The sequence below is a fragment of the Oncorhynchus tshawytscha genome, linkage group LG18 (genome assembly GCF_018296145.1).
Source record: "Oncorhynchus tshawytscha isolate Ot180627B linkage group LG18, Otsh_v2.0, whole genome shotgun sequence".
NCBI classification, from domain to species: Eukaryota; Metazoa; Chordata; class Actinopteri; order Salmoniformes; family Salmonidae; genus Oncorhynchus; species Oncorhynchus tshawytscha.
The window spans coordinates 9,603,307-9,626,811 of NC_056446.1; the positions used below are offsets into that span (position 1 = coordinate 9,603,307).

Below are 23,505 nucleotides of genomic sequence, written 5' to 3' on the forward strand. Positions count from 1 at the left end.
AGTGTAAGGGGTTAATCAACCATGACTACACATTTTCCCCTTTGCCTTTCAGACCATTTTTGGCTTCCTGTTGTCTGTCCACTCTGGCCTCCTCTGGTCTCTATGTGCCTCATACTCTTTCCATCTTTCTCTGCTATTTCTCCCTCTGCCTTGTTTCGGTGTTCTCTGTGTGGGTGCTGCCGGTTGTACCTCTAACGAGGCTGGCAAGATGTGCATCAGCAGTCTGCATACAGACTTATGTCTCTGCACCATGTCGATGGTTACCACAAAGACCGTCACACAAATCTAATCCCAGTGATTCACTGTCTGCAGCACAAATAGCACCCTATTCCCTACATTGGTCAATAGTAGTGCACTGAGTCCTTGTACACTATATAGTAAATAGGGATCAATTTGGGACATAACCACTGTTTCGCTTCCGACCGAGAGGGGAAAAGTGGTCATGTGGTGTTTACGTAACAGGAAGCTGACACAATCTGCACGACAATGAGTAGCTACAGCTCTAACATCCTTTGTGATGTCCACCCTATTCCCCTCAGTGCCCTACTTTTGGCCAGAGCCCTATGCAGCCCTTTAGAACCATCCCAAAGCATCGTGCCATTAACATCAAGCAACACCTCCAGTAAACTGATTCCAAGAGAGACCACTTGTCCATGAAGAGGTGGCTATAGAACTGGAGGGCAATGTGGCAGAGGAACACGCACACGTGCGAATGAACACACACACGCGCGCGAATGAACACGCACGCTCACAAACAAACACGCATGCTCACAAGCACTCTCACACACATGCTCGCAGGTACGCTCAAGCAAGCACAACTACGCGAGCACGCACAAACAAACACGCTCACACACACACATACACAAAAACAAACACGCCCACAAGCACACTCATGCACACACATTCTCGCTCACAAGCACTCACAAGCAAGCAAGCTCACACACGCGCAAGCACACACACACGCTGTCGCACACACACACACACCACGCTCACATGCACTCTCACACAAGAATTGTCAGTGATGTTAAACCAAACCTCCTCATTCCTCTTTCTGATTCCACTGAGAGAAAGAGAGAGAGAGAGAGAGTGTGTGTGTCACACAGCCCCATGCATAATCCATGCAAACCACACTTAACAACTCAAAGTATACTGTTCCACTACAGAATGGCTGTCAAATGATATGCATGACCTCAATGTCTTCTTCATGGGATATGGATGACCTCAATTTATTCTTCATGGGATATGGATGACCTCAATTTATTCTTCATGGGATTTCTGTGATCTTTCCTTCCACATACTCTGGCATCAAAACGGTTTTGTGACGGCACTTTGTTAGGTTCTAATTTTGAGTAAATAACACTAGAGAAGCTTAACCAAGTTTAATTCTTCCCAAAGGGTCGATACAGCTATAATTCAGACAACAAAAAAAAACATTTCAGACAAGCACTGATATTTAACCCTTTCTCCTAGGCTGAGTCTCCTCCTCCACAACTGAACAGCCAATGCATCTCTGTTGCTAGACAGAACCTTAGTGATATCTGTTCTTCCTCACTTCATCTAACCTGACCTCTACCCCAAAGTGCTCACTCCTCCCCACCTCAAGGCTGTCATGGTTATTGATACCAGACTGTGCCTCTTCTTCTCCCAGAGTATCCCTGATGGCTAACAATAACATATCCTGACATCATGTAAACGTTATACATGACCCTCTCTCCCTCAGTGACATTGTTAGCTTCTAAGATCTCCACCCGTCTCTCCTTATCAATGCCTGCCACATGTAATCACTTCCCTGCACTCAACACATTCCAAGCTTAGTTGCCCACACTATATACCTTCCTCCTATAACCCTTAACTTCTGGTGTCGGCCTTCAACCTTAGCACTCCATCAGTGACATGAATAAGTATATTTTCATATTTTCAGAACGCAACAACTTGAAGAAACTTTCAAAGTTCTTGAAATGTTCCGTATTGGCTGACCTTCATGTTTTAAAGTAATGATAGACTGTCGTTTCTCTTTGCTTATTTGAGATGTTCTTGCCATAATATGGACTTGGTCTTTTACCAAATAGGGCCATGTTCTGTATACCACCCTTACTTTGTCACAACACAACTGATTGGCTCAAATGCATTAAGAAGGAAAGCCTGTTAATTTAAATGCATTCCAGGTGACTACCTCATGAAGCTGGTTGAGAGAAGGCCAAGTGTGTGCAAAGCTGTCATCAAGGTAAAGGGTGGCTAATTTGAAGCATCTCAACTATACAATATATTTTGATTTGTTTAACACTTTTTTGGTTACTACATAATTCCACGTGTTATTTCAGTGTTGATTTCTTTGCTATTATTCTACAATGTAGAAAATAGTAAAGATAAAGAAAACCTTGAATGAGTAGGTGTGTCCAAACTTTTGACCTGTACTATACACTGCAGATGACAGTCTAATATAAGTTGAAATCAGATACTAAATAAATAGGTCGTGCGGGAGTCACTAAAGAATCATTTGTGTATCGTTGCACATACAGTAGGGCACTGCACATGGCTCCATCCCTTAGTGTAGGGCCCTATGAAATCTGTTTTATTTTTAGCCTGATTCAGTTTTTTTCCCTAGATTCTGTTCTCTGTTTTGTTTTTCCAGGTTTTCGCTCAAACACCAAACAAATTACAGAAATTGTACTAAATTGGATGTTATACGTCCACAACATTGCCATATCAGGAAACCACTTTTGAGGTCTGGGAAAATGTAGAAATTTTTATTTTTTTGGGGGGGGGTGTAGCCTAGTTACCCTTTCATTCCAGTGCGCACCTAGCAAGAGGCTGCTGTTTAGCTGTGTTTTTGTAGCGCACATGTGATGTTAGAGTTTGCAAAACAAATACCCACTGGATTGATTCAAATAATCATATCAAGCACAGGCTACTTTGTAGTTAACATTTAAATTGAGAAGGTTTTAGGGAAAGCCTTTCCATCTACCAGAAGATTTCATTAGCATCATCGCTAACGGCACACTCCCAAGTGAGTTCTCTCTGCAGTTTAGGGCAACATATCAATGGTGTTTGTAGATGATATAATGACGCGCTCCCTTTCCCTCGCTCTCTGTGCTGCCTCTCCATCTTTTATTAAAGGAATCATTATGCTAAGATGTTGTCGCACCACAAGGAGACAAACTAACGGGGTCAGAAGCTAGTCAGGAGGAGAAACCGTCATGTTCAATAGGCTAAGTCAGTTGATTCTCCAGGCGTTTTATGTAAGCAGCCATCTGCTGCCAAGCTGTGCTCAAAAACACAGCGGGACACGAACGCTGTGAAAAAACAGAGGAAGAACCCTAAACGATACACTATCAACACACAGCACAGGTTTATCAGATACTAGATGAAGGGAAAATACCCTATAAAAATGAGGATGCATATTTTCCTATTTTTGTGGTTGAGTCCAGCTATAGTTGCATTCCTTCTCCCTTCTCTTCAGCCTGCTGCCACCTTTAACTTATTAAACAAAGTTAGTGTGTGTTTGGCAAGGCAGAGAGGGAAGGGAGTGAATAGGAAATAATAATGAACATTCCCGATTGTATTTCATCCAGCTCGCCTCAAAGGGCTGTTTTGGTTGTGGAGCCCTGGAGTGCATCCCAAATAGCACTCTATTACATATAGTACATTACTTTCCACTAGGGACCATAGGGTTCTGATACAAAGTAGTGTACTCAATAGGGAATAGGGTGATATTCTGGGCGCAGCTGGCCTCCTCTCTGCCAGCAGGGAGGGAGAAAGCCTTCAAAGCCCTCATCTCCTCTGCTCTGTTTGGACAGCTTGTGTTTAGCACGGCTCAGGCATACACAATGACAATGCAAGAGCTACAGTGCGGGGCTAGGGACAATAGTGTGGAGTGTGTACAGTAGGTTTTCCACATTAAAGAGCTTGTGATTGTATTGTAAAATCTATCCATGTACAAGTACCGCATATTGTTATATGAGCACACACACACACACACTTCAAATCTTTACTAGGTCTCACACACACAAAAGATTCACAGCACAGCCATTAGCTTAGCGTTAAACTATTTTACTCCCCCAATCTGTCCCTAAATACCGAAATTACTAAACCCAATGACTCAATTCAACCACAAGCTCAGACGCACTGAATAGACTTCAGTATTTTGTCCACATATTTTTTAGACTTAAGGGAAAGAGCTTCATAAAAATTGACTGGTAATAAAAACCCACTGATTCATATTGTGTGCGTCCCAAATGGCGACCAATTCCCTATACAGTACACTACTTTTGACCAGGGCCCATTAAAAGCAGTGCACTATATAGGGAATAATAGGGTTCCATTTGGGAGCCAGCCATTATCGCCATGTCAGATGAAAATCCAAAAATATTCTGGCTGTGTGTTTGATGAGCCCATTCTTCCAATCCATCCCTAAGGAGGTTAAACTCTGGCCACCCTGCTGAAGTGGAGAAATGAATGCAGAGACTGAAGAAAAGAGGACCTCCTTGATGATAAATCAGGGAAGTCCATTGTGAGAGCAAATGAGAAGCCAAAAGACATAACCTCCTCAAAGCTTTGCAAAGAGAGAAAGACAGAAGTGTCTGATGATCATCACGGGGAGCCATTCAAATAAAATAAAAAAAGCTTCTGCATGGTTGATTTTGTGGTCAGTTTCTGGAGAACCACGTTTTCCGAATGTTTTTAATTAAAGTGATCAATTGTCACTCCCAGCTCGCCCTTTGTTGAAACTGCATACCAAGTGGGGCCTCTCTGCTGTAAGTTCCTAGGCCCTTTAAGACGGCCCTGTGGCGGTAAAGCCTTGGTCCGGTCTCTCTCCAGAGCTGGAGTCTGGACTGTCCTTGCTGGCTGGCTGACAGGTGGGGTCGATCCCTGGAAGCCCTGGTAAAAAAAATGTTGAACTATAAAAAAAGGGAATATGGTGTCATTTGGGGCACAAATCTAAATATCGAGCCCCGGGCCAAGCCAGGGATGTGTTCAGGGGGAGCTGACAGCGGTATTATTTGACCAGGGCTATTGTTTGTTCATGGCTCTGGGTCGTTCCATATGAATTCAATCACTTTCTGACTGCACTCATTTAGATTTGAATGAAACCTTCCAAACATGTTTGCCCTTGGTAGAGTGGTCAGAAAGTGACTTAATGGACCTGAATGCCAAAATATTTAGGAGATCGAAGTGCTCAAAGTTCACCTATTTTTCAAACCCCCACCCTTCCATTAGACATCCATGGCTTTATCTCAGAAAAAGATAAACAGTTGGGTTTGATATCATTTGATAGCTTACAAACAGTGTTGTCAAATATTTTCTAATTTATAGAATAAAAATATAATATATATTTAACCTTTAAAGTCAATGATCTAAAAAAATGATCTAATCAAATTTCCACATAATGTGGTAGCTCATGATGCGTTCATAATCAAGTGGGAAGGTGGTATTTACTAGTGATGGGGGAGGGGGGTTATTTACTAGCTTTGTACACTCTTGGCATTCTCTCAACCAGCTTCACCTGGAATGCTTTCCCAACAGTCTTGAAGGAGTTCCCACTTATGCTAAGCACTTATTGGCTGCTTTTCCTTCACTCTGCAGTCCAACTCATCCCAAACCATCTCAATTGGTTTGAGGTTGGGTGATTGTGGAAACCAAGTCATTTGATGCAGCACTCCATCACTCTCCTGCTTGGTCAAATAGCCCTTACATAGCCTGGAGGTTAAAAAACAAAATGATAGTCCCACTAATAGCAAACCAGATGGGATGGCGTATCGCTGCAGAAGGCTGTGGTAGCCATGCTGGTTAAGTGTGCCTTGAATTCTAAATAAGTGACAGACAGTGTCACCAGCAAAGCACCCCACACCTCCTCCATGCTTCATGGTGGAAACTCGGAATTGAGCTCAGGTGCATCCTGTTTCCATTGATCATCCTTGAGATGTTTCTACAACTTGATTGGAGTGCACCTGTGGTAAATTCAAATGATTGAACATGATTTGGAAAGGAACATACCTGTCTATATAAGGTCCCACAGTTGACAATCCATGTCAGAGCAAAAATCATGCAATGAGGTCGAAGGAATTGTCTGTAGGTCCCAAGGTCCCCAATAACACATTGACCTCCATCATTCTTAAATGAAAGAAGTTTGGAACCACCAAGACTCTTCCTAGAGCTGGCAGCCTGGCCAAACTGAGCAATTGGGGACGAAGGGCCATGGTCAGGGAGGTGACCCGATGGTCACTGACAGAGCTCCAAAGTTCCTCTGTGGAGATGGGAGAACCACTCCACCAAATAAGGCCTTTACGGAAGCCACTCCTCAGTAAAAGGCACAGTCCACACGGAGTTTGCCAAAAGGCACCTGAAGGACTCTCAGACCATCAAAAACAAGATGCTCTGCTCTGATGAAACCAACATTGAACTCTTTGGCCTGAATGCCAAACGCCACCTCTGGAGGAAACCTGGCACCATCCTTACGTTAAAGCATGGTGGTGACAGCATTATGCTGTGGGGATGATTTTCAGGGGCAGGGACTGGGAGACTAGTCAGGATCGAGGGAAAGATGAACGGAGTGAAGTACAGAGAGATCCTTGATGAAAACCTGCTCCAGAGAGCTCAGGACCTCAGACTGGGGCGAAGGTTCACCTTGCAACAGACAAGCACACAGCCATGACAATGCAGGAGTGGCTTCGGGACAAGTCTTAATGTCCTTGAGTGGCCCAGCCAGAGCCCGGACCTGAACATCTCTGGAGAAACCTGAAAACAATTGTGCAGCGATGCTCCCCATCCAACCTGACAGAGCTTGACAGGATCTGCAGAGAAGAATGGGTGTGCCAAGTCTGTAGTGTCCTACCCAAGAAGACGCGAGGCGGTAATCGCTGCCTGGGGTGCTTCAACAAAAGTACTGAGTAAAGGTTCTGAATACTTATGCAAATGTATTATTTCAGTTTATTTTTCATAAATTTGCAAACATTTCTAAAGAAACTGTTTTTGCTTTGTCATTATGAGGTATTGTGTGTATCTTGATGTGGATTGATTTATTTTTTAATCCATTTTAAAATAAGGCTGTAACGTAACAAAATGTGGAAAAGTCAAGGGGTCTAAATACTTTCGAAAGGCACTGTATGGACCAATTCGCATATATTCCCCAGTCCAAGTTCACATGCGGACCTGCATAAAAATCCTTTTTTTTTTTTTATCCCAATGTTACACACTGGCCCCATTATTTATAGAAAGACCCACATACACCAGACATACATAATTTACACACACACACACACACACACACACACACACACACAGATCCAACTCAGAGGCCCAGCTCATGAGCTCCATCAGTAGCAGATTTTATTTTAGATTGTTAAATGAATGTGTACATGCAACAAATGTTAGTGCATCAAATCGTATCAAACTGAATTGTATCGATTCGTTCTCTAATCAAACCGAATTGCACCGAATCATTTCAAATTAAACGTATCGTAGCCCATGTATCTAGATATGTATCGAGACGCATTGAAATGGAAGGATGCACAAAGCTAAAAATGGTGTTTGAGTAGATATGACATTTCTAAAATGGGACAGAACAAGGACAAGGACGATAGCCTGGCCAAATTAGAAGGATCTCAAACTTTTTCTCACACAGGATACTTTCTGTTTATCGAAAGGTAGATTAACCCTAAAACCTACAACTGCAGTTTTAGACTATGTAAAAGACGATGGGGAATAATGGCAAATTTCCGAAATGTGCCATTATACCCCTTTCAGATTGATGCCTTTTAAGATGAGCTATGCTGGGGAGAGAGTGTGACAGTCAGAAAGAAAGTTGAGGGGTGAGTTAGACTTGTTTAAAAAAAAAATCCTGCTCTGAATTTATCTACCGCTCATGAATATCTCATGGTGGCCCTACTGCTGTGCACTCCTGTACGCTCCTTCCAGACACTCGAGCGTCATCGTCTTCTTTAATTCATGCTCCTTGATGTCTAGGCTAGGCTACAGTATTCCTTCCTACTGCTCTCTACAGCCTGCAGGGGCTCGTCATGCCAACCTCAACCAGAGACGATACCTTCTACAGTGCCAGGTGTTCTGAACTATGGGCTCGGTTCAGAGCCCATATTCCTAAAGCGTCTCAGAGTAGAGTAGAACTAGGATCAGTTCCCCCCTGTCTATAATAATCTGACTCATTATGATCTAAAAAGGCAAAACTGATCCTAACACTTGTGTTGCTTTGCCATCATCATCCCCTCAATGTGAAGTTCTACCTGCTACACAGAGCGTGTGGTTTGAGAGTGGAGAGGAGCAGAGGGGAAGAGGGGAAGTCTATTCTATTTTCCTCTACTGTACCATTTCTTGCAAGTACTCATGCAACTGTTGCAAGTGGTTGTACTAAATTATCTTCTAATTACACACATTGCTTTTGTTTACATTGTGAATGTAAACATAAACTGTGTTCGAATACCCATACTAACATACTGTATACTGCATACTTAATGAGTATAATACTGTAAACGGAACAGTATCTTTTCAGTTCAGCGTACTAGCTCTACTGGAAGTTGATGCTGTTGCTATGCAACCTCTTTCTAGCTAGTTAGCGTAACAAATGACTAGTTTGACATTTTACGATTTTGGGTGTGTTCTTAAATTCAAACTTATATCCATACTATGGCCAATAAGCAAAAAAAAGAAACGTCCCTTTTTCAGGACCCTGTCTTTCAAAGATAGTCAAATCCAAATAACTTTACAGATCTTCATTGTAAAGGGTTTAAACACTGTTTACCATGCTTGTTCAATGAACCATAAACAATTAATGAACATGCACCTGTGGAACGGTCGTTAAGACACTAACAGCTTACAGACGGTAGGCAATTAAAGTTACAGTTATGAAAACTTAGGACACTAAAGAGGCCTTTCTACTGACTCTGAAAAACACCAAAAGAAAGATGCCCAGGGTCAGTCCTCGCTGTGGCAGACCACGTGTAACACCTGCACAGGAATGGTACATCCGAACATCACACCTGCGGGACAGGTACAGGATGGCAACAACAACTGCCCGAGTTACACCAGGAACGGACAATCCCTCCATCAGTGCTCAGACTGTCCGCAATAGGCTGAGAGGCTGGACTGAGGGCTTGTAGGCTTGTTGTAAGGCAGATCCTCACCAGACATCACCGGCAACAATGTTGCCTATGGGCATAAACTCACCGTCTATGGACCAGACAGGACTGGCAAAAAGTGCTCTTCACTAGGTCCATTCCCCCCAGAAGGGCTAGGGCCATTCCCCTCAGAAATGTCCGGGAACTTGCAGGTGCCTTGGTGGAAGAGTGGGGTAACATCTCACAGCAAGAACTGGCAAATCTGGTGCAGTCCATAAGGAGGAGATGCACTGCAGTACTTAATGCAGCTGGTGGCCGCACCAGATACCGACTGTTACTTTTGATTTTGACACCCCCTTTGTTCAGGGACACATTATTCAATTTCTGTTAGTCACATGTCTGTGGAACTTGTTCAGGTTGTGTCTCTGTTGTTGAATCTTATGTTCATACAAGTATTTACACATGTTAAGTTTGCTGAAAATAAACGCAGTTGACAGTGAGGATGTTTCTTCTTTTGCAGAGTTGATATACTCAATTCACGCCACTAATAGTATGGTTAGTTTGGGCAGTATGAGTATTCGAACACAGCTATAGTCAAGCTAGCTAGAGTAACAGATAGCTAGTAGCTTCTTGACTTCATAAATCTTAGTCAAATAACCAGTGGTGTCTAGTGGGGGCCATTATGCATCCAAAATCAACTATAATTTTCCATTATTTAAATTCACAAGACAGAATGAGCACATGCGTCAGCCATCAGGAATTGAACCTCTGCGACTCTTGAGCTTGGACGCTTCCATTGGACATGACGCAACGCAGGTGCAACACAGGCAGTACAGATCTTTCATTGATTTCAAAGGAAGCATTCCCTCAATGGTTGATGGCAATGCTGGATGCCCAATGGCTATAGTTTAGCAGGGCCGTTAATCAGCACTCCTACTCTGGGCTGGGTTCATACTTTATACAGCAATGGGTTGAGGTAAAGCTGGGGAGGATATGTATTGGATGTGTGGGAGAATGTGCCAGCCAGCCAGCAGACGGACATTGATGGAGTGCAAATAAATCAGATGTTCTGCTTGAGGGACCAGGAAATAACTGCCTTTTCCCTATATAGTGCACCTACTTTTTACCAGGGCCCATAGGGCTCTGGTTAGAAGTAGTGCACTGTACAGGGAATAGGGTGCCATTTTGGACACAGACAGGAACTGGTATGCAGTAATCTCTGATAAAATGTTGCAGTACCTTCCAGATCACAAGGTCATTCTGGGTGGACTGTAGAACAAATGAAGAAAATTAACAATGTTGAGAGTTGGAGGAAATGTTACTATGTAGATAGACATTTTAAATAGGTTTCAGAAAATGTGTTTCCTACTACAATGGGCTGTTGTAACCCAACCTGTGTCAAATATTTTTTTAGACAGCCTTTAATGGTACATTATATGTGCAGATGAGGTGACATCACGATCATGTTTTAACAATGGTAACACAACACCACAACCACAGGAGGATGTAAAATACTATTTTCGCCAAATAAGGAGTTTTTTTAAAGCCTTTACAAACAATAAGAAGCCAAAACAAAAGGATGACTACTACTACTACTACAAAATGTCAGAAATTGTATGGAAAACTACTGCAATAAGGCCAGGATGAGGCAGTGCCCAGAGACGACAGAATGGGGAGACCCATACATCACTACACCACCACCCTCCTTCTCTCACGGGATTACGTTTGCATCCCAAATGTCCACCTATTCCCATAGGGCTCTGGTCAAAAGTAATGCACTATATAGGGAATATGGTGCCATTTGGGACGCAAACTACAACAGAAAAACTGAGGGGGAAACTAAAATTTCACTAGAAGAGACCTGCCTTGCTGTCTATCTGTCATTCATATAGAAAAGTATGACCTTACACAAACAAAGATAATAATTTCCTCTATTACAGGATTGAATGAGCCTCTATTCTAAATCGCAACATCCATCCAATCACAAGGAGGCCAGAGAGAACACATTCTGGTGAATGTTAAGGCTCATTGGAGCCCATGATGGAATGGATACTGAAGAAGCCTGTTGCTAGGATACAGCCTGCATGCCTTCCCATAGCAAAGATGTTGATGTGCTGCTGAGCAGAGGCCATGTTTTTACAATCAACTGTGTCTCATCGCATCATCTGTCTCATTGCCACAATGCAACAAGCCATATCCTCAATGGCTTTTCTTCTTAACAACTATAGCTGTAAGGACAGCCTATCCAAAACAAAAGAGAACCACTGCCTCTACTCTTGTTCAAGCCTAGAACATATGCAAAGTCACGATCTCCACCCATCAAAAATCTATCTCACATCAAAATACTGTCATGGGCAAATAGGAAATTCACTTTGCCAGTTGGAATTCAGACACCATCAACCGCAAATACATCAATAAGATGTACATCTGGAGAAAACCAGAGGAACACAACCCCAGCTGGCACACACACACACACACACACACACACACACACACAATAATAATGGCTGGAATGGAGTGAATGGAAGGGCATCAAACACATGGAAACCACATTTGATACCATTCAATTTATTCCATTCCAGACATGACTATGAGCCCATCCTTCCCAATTAAGGGGCCACCAGCCACCTGTGACACGCACATCCCTTCTCTCTAGTCTCTGCCACACTGCGACCAATAGAAAAAGGTCACTGTTTTACATCAGTGGCTGATTGCACATTCCACAGTTCTTCCCTTTTCACTACTGACCATTTCCCCAGGTCTCACTCCAGAGACCCAGCCCCTGGCCACTGAGACTGTTATCAGATCCAGCCTGGCCCTACACCCCACAGGCTGCAGTCACAGAAACATCAGTCCACATAACAGAATGCATCCCACTCTTAATAATATCTCCTGTGCAGTGTGAGCTTGTTCACTACTTTCCACAAATCTAAAAGCATTGGAGATCTGCTAGGCCTAAATTACTCAAATGTAAATGTACTGATTTGCTACAGTTTGGATAACAGGCTAGTCTAGTCTACGTCCCAAACGGCACCCTATTCCCTACATAGCGCACTACCTGGTTAAAAGTAGTGTGCATATATATATATATATATATATATATATATATATATATATATATATATATATATATATATATATATATATATATATTATATATACACACACACACACACACACACAGTGGGGCAAAAAAGTATTTAGTCAGCCACCAATTGTGCAAGTTCTCCCACTTAAAAAGATGAGAGGCCTGTAATTTTCATCATAGGTACACTTCAACTATGACAGACAAAATGAGAAGAAAAAAAATCCAGGAAATCACATTGCAGGATTTTTTATGAATTTATTTGCAAATTATGGTGGAAAATAAGTATTTGGTCACCTACAAACAAGCAAGATTTCTGGCTCTCACAGACCTGTAACTTCTTCTTTAAGAGGCTCCTCTGTCCTTTAGTCGTTACCTGTATTAATGGTACCTGTTTGAACTTGTTATCAGTATAAAAGACACCTGTCCACAACCTCAAACAGTCACACTCCAAACTCCACTATGGCCAAGACCAAAGAGCTGTCAAAGGACGCCAGAAAAAAAATTGTAGAACTGCACCAGGCTGGGAAGACTGAATCTGCAATAGGTAAGCAGCTTGGTTTGAAGAAATCAACTGTGGGAGCAATTATTAGGAAATGGAAGACATACAAGACCACTGATAATCTCCCTCGATCTGGGGCTCCACGCAAGATCTCACCCCGTGGGGTCAAAATGATCACAAGAACGGTGAGCAAAAATCCCAGAACCACACGGGGGGACCTAGTGAATGACCTGCAGAGAGCTGGGACCAAAGTAACAAAGCCTACAATCAGTAACACACTATGCCGCCAGGGACTGACGTGTCCCCCTGCTTAAGCCAGTACATGTCCAGGCCCGTCTGAAGTTTGCTAGAGAGCATTTGGATGATCCAGAAGAAGATTGGGAGAATGTCATATGGTCAGATGAAACCAAAATATAACTTTTTGGTAAAAACTCACCTCGTCGTGTTTGGAGGACAAAGAATGCTGAGTTGCATCCAAAGAACACCATACCTACTGTGAAGCATGGGGGTGGAAACATCATGCTTTGGGGCTGTTTTTCTGCAAAGGGACCAGGACGACTGATCCATGTAAAGGAAAGAATGAATGGGGCCATGTATCGTGAGATTGAGTGAAAACCTCCTTCCATCAGCAAGGGCATTGAAGATGAAACGTGGCTGGGTCTTTCAGCATGACAATGATCCCAAACACACCGCCCGGGCAACAAAGGAGTGGCTTCGTGAGAAGCATTTCAAGGTCCTGGAGTGGCCTAGCCAGTCTCCAGATCTCAACCCCATAGAAAATCTTTGGATGGATTTGAAAGTCCGTGTTGCCCAGCAACAGCCCCAAAACATCACTGCTCTAGAGGAGATCTGCATGGAGGAATGGGCCAAAATACCAGCAACAGTGTGTGAAGACTTACAGAAAACGTTTGACCTCTGTCATTGCCAACAAAGGGTATATAACAAAGTATTGAGATAAACTTTTGTTATTGACCAAATACTTATTTTCCAGCATAATTTACAAATAAATTAATTAAAAATCCTACAATGTGATTTTCTGGATTTTTTTTCTCATTTTGTCTGTCATAGTTGAAGTGTACCTATGATGAAAATTACAGGCCTCTCATCTTTTTAAGTGGGAGAACTTGCACAATTGGTGGCTGACTAAATACTTTTTTGCCCCACTGTATATCCCCATCATATATATATATTACTATATATATATAGTTATTTACAACATTAACAATGTCTACACAATACTGGACAAAGAAATGTGCGTTTCTTTAAAAAACAAGGACATTTCTAAATGACTCCAAACTTTTGAACTGTAGTGTGTGTGTGTGTGTGTATATAAGCGAATATATATAAGCGAATAGGGTACAATTTGAAAATGCACACCAAGCCAGTGTTCTTAACCCATTATTCCCCATTGGCCGAGTGCAAAACATCTGCTCTTGGCATGTCATCGCCATCGGTATTAACTGGGAGAACAACTGCCCCCTCTCATTGAAGCCACGGAAGTTCAAGGCCTACCGCGGTACACCAGTAGTGCAGACATTATTATGCCAAAAACAGGATCCCCCATTATAGTGAATCAAAAAAATGTGCAATCTTCGTGCTCAATCTGCACGTAAAAAATTAAATAAATTCAAAGACAATTATGATACCAATAATTGCTTCTAATACTCCAGATGTACGTCCTTGAATTTATTATCAATTTGAGTTAGTCAATGAGAGGATGCAGCACTAAGTTAACCTGCAACGTCACTTCCTGGAGTGGTAGTAGCTCAAACTGCGCATGTTATATCTTAACCGACTTCGTTTGGCTTCAACGCGCTATTGAGTCTTCAAACAGGAATGACTTGTGTCATGTGATCGATGGCTTTGTCCATTGGGTATTACCGAGCAGCAAGAAGTTGCTCTCAGATGATTAAATCTCCCATGAACACTAAGTGCTCTCTCAGTGCAATGCATTAGACACACAATTATTTATCTTAAGAGTCCCCATCCTAAACCATTACTCCATAGCTAGACAGTCATACACTTAGGTAAAGTAATAGAGGTTTGATCAGGAGAGAAATCATAATGACTACTGCCGTTTCCAGAGATGAGGTACAGAGGAAGAATAGTGTATTGACCATTTTCTTTTCAGATTACACGTTCGCAAAGATGAGTTACATGCAGAGAAAGATGCGTGATGCAATAATGCACATCTGACATAATCATAGTGGACATGAAGAATAATACCAATTCATCTATTTAACTACTTCACATCAAACCCTTTATCATTCCTATTACACTATGTCTGCATCTGCATCCCAAATGGCACCCTTTTACCCATATAGTGCACTACTTTTGGCCAGGGGCGCAAAGGGTGTGCAACTGGGAGTGGATAAGGCTCTGACTGAGATCCACCCAGGTCGTGAGGTGGCAGTGACATAGGTTGCTTCCCAATTGGCACAATTCCCTATTTAGTGCAATACTTTTGCCCAAAGCCTATAGGGAGTAAAGTCCCATTTGGGGCACAACCACAGAGAATGAATCATAGAATGAGTCACTCCTGAGGGACAGCGGCCTCCTCATAAAGCCACTACCCAGGCCACACGGCCATGGCCCCAGTGCCAGGAGGCAGCAGAGGGTAGCCAGGGTACCAATGTCATCAACCCTACTGCCATGAGCTACAGTCTGTCTTTGTTATTCTCTTTACCAATCCTGATGGTTATACTAGGGCAAGACTTTATGACTTCACGCAACAGGGGTTTCATTTCCCAGCGGTTCAGTATTCTGACCCCGTGTGTGTTCCAAATCGTAGTGCACTACATAGTAAACAGGGTGCCATTTGGGACGCAACCTGACCCTGCTGACCCTGTTCAAGGGCAGAACTCACCATACTGAGAAGCATGTTAAATGAGGAATCTATATATCACTCTTTTCTAGATGAATCATCAGTAAAAACCTCCCTTTCCCACACAACACATTGCTTCACAGATACATAAATTGAATAATCCCGTCCCAGAATGATCTAACTACAGGAACTGGGGAAATTCCCATCATGTTCCAGTATGCTCCGCCCTCCTCCGGGAAGACACCTCTGACTGTGTCCTTCACCCAACAGTGTCATTTGGGACCTAGGGTCTGACACATAGAGGGAAGGAAGTGCTTTGTAGGTGGAACCGCACAGTAGAGGGGCCCACTGGCAGCCAAGTACAATCAGTGAGCAGATTTAAATGCCCAAACGCCCATGTAAATAGGCCTGCTAGCACACATAACATTGTGTCACACACAGAGCACAGTAGACAAGGAAAAATCCTGAAAATGATCAAACTAAAGAACTGATTTGTAAAAACTAGTACCCCTCAGATGTTGATTATTCAAATTTAGCGTTATCGTAGTCATATACATATATACTGATTGATTATAAGCAAGAGGATCCTGTGCAGTGTTATAAATCCTAACCCCCGTGCATGCTATTTCAATCATTTCATCCACACTGCTCTCGCACCTCAACGGGTGTCTGCGTAACCAGGCACTAAAATAGAACTTTGTTCTATTTGAGACGCTTGGCGTACTTGCAAGTCCCACCTCTCCCAGCTACTCATTGGCTTTCAAGAGCAGACAAATCCGCATGGGGTATTTGAAATATGAATGAGGAGAGATTAATCATAGATTTAAGGGGGAAACTTAGTTTTTTATTTTATCTGTGGATTAACACTAGAAGTGTCATATGAAGAGTCATGAATTTAAACATTTTAATTAGCCTACAATGCAATTTTCAAAGTCATGTACCACTGTCCTTGACTTTTCCTACACAAGTATATTCAAAACACTGTCGTTATTCAAATGTCGATGTGCATTCGCAGTTTTAGGAGGACATGTCATTTTTGCCCACTGCCGTTCCTTCACCAAACAGTTGGCTGCCATCTGAAACGGACAATATTTAGAATATTACAGCCGATATTATTCTACAAGTGAGGACTTGCGGAAGTATAGCCATTGGCTACTAAGCGGCAGACTAGTAACATAAAAAAAAAATGCAATTCCGTTCTTTTGAAATATAATTTATTTGTTTTTTTTATGTTTCTTAAGACATGTCTTAACAAAATATGGAATGTACAACACTTGAATTGTGGTGTTTTGTGTTTTTTTTTGGTTATTAGATATAGCCATCAGCAACAAACTAATGAAAATGCTCTTTAAAAATTTTTAAAAAAAACGTTACTTAAGAGCTTTACAAACAAAACCAAAGGACTATTTTTGCAATAGCATAGAGTGCATTTGGAAAGTATTCAGACCCTTGACTTATTCCACTTCTTTTTTTTTACGCTACAGCCTTATTAAAAAATGGATGAAAACATTTTTTATCATAAAATCAACACACCATAATGACAAAGCAAAAATAGGTTCAGACATTTTTGCAAATTTATTCAAAATAAACTGAAATCCTTATTTACATAAGTATTCAGACCCTTTGCTATGAGACTCGAAATGGAGCTCAGGTGCATCCTGTTTCCACTGATCATCCTTGAGATGGTATTACAACTTGGAGTCAACCCATGGTAAATTCAAATGATTGGACATGATTTGGAAAAGGACAGATCTATCTATATAAGGTCCCACAGTTGACACCGCATGTCTGAGCAAAACTTAGCCATGAGGTCGAAAGGAATTGTCCATAGAGCTCCGAGACAGGATTGTGTCGAGGCACAGATCTGGGGAAGGTTACCAAAACAATTCTGCAGCATTGAAGGTCCCCAAGAACACAGACGCCTCCATCATTCTTAAATGGAAGAAGTTTGGAACCACCAAGACTCTTCCTAGAGCTGGCCGCCCAACCAAACTGAGCAATCGGGGGAGAAGGTCCTTGGTCAGGGAGGGGAGCAAGAACCCGGTAGTCACTCTGACAGAGCTCTAGAGTTCCTCTGTGGAGATGGAAGAACCTACTAGAAGGACAACCATCTCTGCATCAGTCCAACTATCAGGCCTTTACGGTAGAGTGGCCAGACGGAAAGCCAATCCTCAGTAAAAGGCACATGACAGACCACTTGGAGTTTACCAAAAGGCACCTAAAGGATTCTCAGACCATGAAAAACCAAAAGACCAAGAGTCTCTGGTCTGATGAAACCAACATTGAACTCTTTAGCCTGAATGCCAGGAGTCACGTCTGGAGGAAACCTGGCACCATCCCTACAGTGAAGTATGGTGGTGGCAGCATCATGTTTGATGTTTTTCAGCAGCATGGACTGAAAGACTAGTCCGGATCGACTGAAAGATGAACAGAGCAAAGTACAGAGAAACCCCTGATGAAAATGTGCTCCAGGACCTCAGACTGGGGCGAAGGTTCACCTTCCAACAGGATAACGAACCTAAGCACACAGCCACGACAATGCAGGATGTGTCTTTATGGGACCATGTTCGTTAGCGATACCACTGAAAATATAAAAAAAGAAGGTCCAAACGTCTCTGACAGTGGGAATCAAGCTGATTCTATACCATTTTACAGAGGCCAGTTCATGAAGGAAGGCTTGCTCATTAAAGTTTTTTTAGCAAGAGTCTATGACAAATCAGGACAGGTAATTTCACTGAGCAGCCATTACAAACACAGGCTGTAAAACAGTGATGACTAAGATCATTACAGAAAACACCAGACTGGTACCTAATCAGGATTATTTGTGAGGATAACATCAAGGAGAGTAGCCTTTTCTGGGTGTTTGGAGTCATACCTTGTGGGATTGGTAATAATCTGAGAGAGATTTAGGGAGTTCCATTGCTTTAAGATTTGGTCAGGTGGTTTAAGCATGTCCCAGTTTAGGTCACCTAGCAGGACAAATTCAGACTTAGTGTAAGGGGCCAGGAGAGATTTTAGGGCAGGAAGGGTACAGGCCGGTGCTGATGGAGGACGATAGCACCCAGCAACAGTCAACAAAGAGCTATTTGAAAGTGTAATGCTTAAAACCAGCAAATCACATTGTTTGGAACAGACTTGGTGGAGACCACTGAGCACTGAAGGTGATCCTTGGTAAATATTTCCAAAGGTGGGGGAGTGGCAGATCTGTCTTGTTGAAAAATATTATAACCAGAAAGCACTGTATATGAAATGTATTTATTAGACTGTTAGAATGCATTGGTTCAGAAATGGATTGCTCGATGCCCAGCTTTTCAATTTTGTGTGTTTTTGGGGCGAAAATTCTACAAAGATCGAGCAACAAAGAACATTTAAAAAAAAGGACTATATGCATTTCAGGTAAAATAACAACCCAATGTTCATCTCCCAGGAAAAATGAAAAAGAAAATCTTAGCCACAGGGGTAGATTGCCTGGACGTGGGCAGACTGCCTGTAATAATAGAATAATAATATAAAAACACAACATGCAACAATTAATTATTTTAGTGAGTTACAGTTCATATAAGGAAATCAATCAATTGAAATAAATAAATTAGGCCCTAATCTATGGATTTCACATGACTGGGCAGGGGCACTGGGTGGGAGTCACAAAATGACTTTAATTACAGACAAAAACACTCCTCCGTTTCGTCAGCTGTCTGGGTGGCTGGTCTCAGACAATCCCACAGGTGAAGAATCCCCTGGGCTGGCAGGGTTACATGTGGTCTGCAGTTGTGAAGCCAGATGGAGGTACTGCCAAATTCTCTAAAACAACGTGGGTATGGTCGAGAAATTAACATTCAATTCTCAGCAACAGCTCTGATGGACACTCCTGCAGTCAGCATGCCAATTGCACACTCCCTCAAAACTTGAGACATCTGTGGCATTGTGTTGTGTGACAAAACTGCACATTTTAGTGTCCTTTTATTGTCCCTAGCAAAAAGGTAATTATCATGCTGTTTAACCAGCTTCTTATTTAATCAGTTTCTTGTCAAGTGGATAGATTATCTTGGCAAAGGAGAAATGCTCACTAACAGGGATGTAAACAAATTTGTGAACAACATTTGAGAGAAATATGCTTTTTGTACACATGAAAGATTACTGGGATCTTTTATTTCACCTCATGAAACCAGCACTTTACATATTGAATTCATATTTTTGTTCAGAATATTTTCCTCCCTCTCTAGGTCAGTGAAAATGCTGAGTAATACAGGGTCAATGGCTGTATCTAAACCACTTGCTACATCAGAGATTCTCAACCCCAAGAGGTTTGTTAAATTAATTAGCTCCTCAACATAAAAGGAATTATTCTCAATGCAGAAGCATGCTGTTCTACACTGTCATGGTTTCACTTTTAGTTTAATTTATCAGAAAACGGAACATGAAAATTACAGCGTAAATGGTAGATTCCCAGTCGCTCTCCAGAGAGCACTCTGAGGCCTCAGAAAGTGTCCCATAAGCAGTCCTTTATAGACTTACATCCCAAAAATGGCACCCTACCACCACAGCGCACTACCCAGGTCAAAAGTAGTGCACCAAATAGGGAATAAGGTGCCATTTGGGATGCAGACATATATAGTATCCTGGGGTATTTCGAAATACCCTCAGTATGATTTTCCAATACCGTTTTTAAAAATATATATTTTAATATTGGTACTTTTTAAATAAATACCTACAGTCAACTTGTGCACTAGGTAATAGATAAAGCAGATCAAGTTCATCATTTGGCCTTTTAGATAATTTTTCCATTATGATGCTTACCAGTACTACTTATACTGTACTAGTTTCTCAAAACAGCTGTTTGAGCCTGTCATGTGTGTTTGTTTACAAAGAACCACAATGAGCCAAGCAGAGCCCTATACTATGTACGTGGTTTGAGGACTTTGCAAAGTTTTTTTTGTGTTGAAAAAAAAGTTAAAATACATAACACATTAATGCAGAATGCGATTGCAGAATGCAATTGAAACTTCACAGTAAAACTTTGACTTAATTTTGATCGATAGAAGAGGGAAAATAGGTAAGTAATAAAATAAAGATGGCACTATATACCCCTCGGGAGATTCATGAGGTGAGTCACTCCTGCAGCACAATTTAAAGCTGCAATATGTAACTTGTTGGGAGACCCGACCAAATGCACATAGAAAAGTGAGTTATAGATATATCATGGTCATTGAAAGCAAGTCTAAGAAGAGGTAGATCTGTTCTATGTGCACTATTTCTAGGCTTCCCATTCTTAAGTCTCGTTTTTGTGTCTTTTACTTTCGGTTTTGTACACCAGCTTCTTGGAAACAGCAGTTGAGACAATCCCCACCTGGATTAACATCCATTCCCTGCTGTCTAATATTTTTTTATGCATGCTGCAAGCTACGTTTTGAAATACTTGCATAACTTTATGAGCTGTGTTGTAGTTAATGTTTGCATGCGCTAATTAGCATTTACCTAGCATCCGCTGTGGGAATTCCTTATCACCTGTTAGCATTTTGTTAGCATTCTGCTAACTGATGTTTTGGGGTCTATTTTCATTTGAAGATATGGACATCTGGATACCGCCCGACCCTTTTCCAGAGGCCTACGTCCATGGCCGTGCAGATCCCTGGTTCCGTCCCCAATTGCACCTTATTCCCTAGTGCACTTGGTCATTCCACCAATCCGGTGTCTTTGATTTGTGTAACTTGGTGGAAAATAACATTTGATTTCACTTCATTTGAACATTCTGTCAACGCAATAAAAAACATGTTTTCCCATCTCAAAAATGACTATAGTAAGTGCCAAATAAAGTAAAAGGGTTGACCGTAACAGTGTTGACCGTAACAGGGTTGACGGTTTCATCTTAAAATCAGCCATAAATTCCCTTGCGACAGAGGAAATGGAAGCTTGTTGTGTACACCAGGGAGGGGCAATTGAGTGTCATAAAATGAAATTGTTGAAACAAGCTTCAGAGAGTTCAGTTCACGTAACAGGGTTGACCTTAAAATGAGGGACAGGGTTTTTTTTCCACTAAAATGAATCACATTAAATAAATAATCTTCAGAAATGACTGTCAAAGCAACAAAATAACTAGGACTTCACAATGATGGGTAACTTCGAGAAATGTTGGAGGTTAAGATATTCCTGGAAGTCACAGAGGGTGGATGGAGTGAAATGCCAAAAGTCTTTATTTTCATATTTAAAACACATCTGATTTATTGAATTCTCCATGTTTCCTATATTAAAAAGGGCACTTCATTGAATATAACAGGCTTTTAAAAACATTTCTACTTAAAATATCAAAAAGGCTCTCATTTGGGCCCAGGTCAAAAGTAGAGTAAAGAGGGAATAGGGTGCCATTTGATCCAATCTGCTCTGAAGAGATAGGAACACCCAGTCTCATGGTCATGTAACCTCAGCCAACATAAGGCAACATAAGGAACAAATTAGCCAACTGGGGTATTCACTCAACAAACTCATAGGTCTATGACATACTATGAATCCCTCTCGGTTTTATGAGACGGGAATCGGAGTTGAGTGGAGTTATTAAAATGAGCAGTCAGCATTATTAGCTCCATGTTCTGACTTGAGTTTGTTACATTCCCGTGGTTATGTAAAGGTCACACATGGACTGCATCCTCTTTTTTATTTAGGGCACTACTTTTGACCACAGCCCATAGGGAATAAGGCTCTGGTCAAAAGTAGTGCACTATGCAGGGAATAGGTTGTCATTTGGGTTTCAGGCACTGTGCCAGATAGCCTTCCTCTACTCCCTGAGCACATTCCTTCTCACTGCGCTACCAGGGTGTTGGACAGCAAACTCAGGCAAAAACCTTTTGGATGAGGAACACCACCATTTATGGCTTGGCACAAAAGATTCTCTCATGCGCGCACACACACACACACACACACACACACACACACACAGCTAATGCAATAAGCTTGAGCTCCTCCGCTTGCTAAAATATTCACTGCAGTAGGTCGACAGCAGTGCTTGTGACGCATCTCACACTCAGGATGTGTCAATTGCGCTGCATGTGTGAAAGTACCGGTAACCAAGTTTGTGTCTATACCACCACAGTCAAGGATGTGAATGCATCTTGGCCATAGGGAAGACACTTCCATTGAAACTTCAGAACCATTAACTCACAGCTCTGGAAGCATCTTAGAGTACTGATCTAGATTCAGTTTAGCCTTTTAGACCACAATGAAAAAAAGTGAACCCTGGTTGAGTATTTGGGAGTCTCAGAGACTCATATCAGAGTCATGAGCAGAGCATGACTGCGTCCCAAAAGACACCCTATTCCCTATGCCGGGTCCTGGTCAAAAGTAGTACACTAGTACATAGGGAATAGACTGCCATTTTGGGACTCTGACCGTGTCTTCTGGAATGCCCAAGTGTTATTACCCCTTCGATATTACAGAAGTCTTCTGCCCCGGGCCAGGGTTTGCAGTAAGAGCTAGGAAGCCTACAACTTATAGCTGCAGATACCCTTTTCCCCCTGGACAAATCCCTAACACTAAATCAGCTTACTATGACCGTGTTGCTGGGTATGGCCAAGCAGAAACCAAACTGTGGTCATGTTCCAAATGGCATGCTATTAAGTGGCAATAGAGCTCTGGTCAAAAGTAGTGCACTATAAAGGGAATAGGGTGCCATTTGGGACACAACCTGTCTCTTTTCATAGGAGAAGTCTGAAGTAAAGCTGGCTTAGACCAGCTCTAGACCACAGGCAGATCCCTGGAGCCGCTCCTTTTTTGGTTTCTAGCTTATAGCAAGTTGTTTCCACAGTAACATCACTTGAGCATGTCATTAAAACACCATACTGTAACTAGGGAAACATAAGAAATGTTAGTCTGCCACCGTCTCTGATGGATTGTACCGCAGCCCCTATGACTGACTCAATTACTCTTACATTGCTGTGGATTTCTCCATTTTTTAAAGTTTTTTTTTTATCACCTTTATTTAACCAGGTAGGCTAGTTGAGAACAAGTTCTCATTTACAACTGCGACCTGGCCAAG

At 42.0% G+C, this 23,505-nt stretch overlaps 1 protein-coding gene across 1 annotated transcript in view; it reads right to left on the reverse strand.

Annotated features, from left to right (window-relative positions):
* Window positions 1–23,505, reverse strand: part of mboat2b (membrane bound O-acyltransferase domain containing 2b) — a 60,257-nt gene that overhangs the window by 31,459 nt on the left and 5,293 nt on the right. The gene's annotated exons all lie outside the window — the stretch shown is intronic.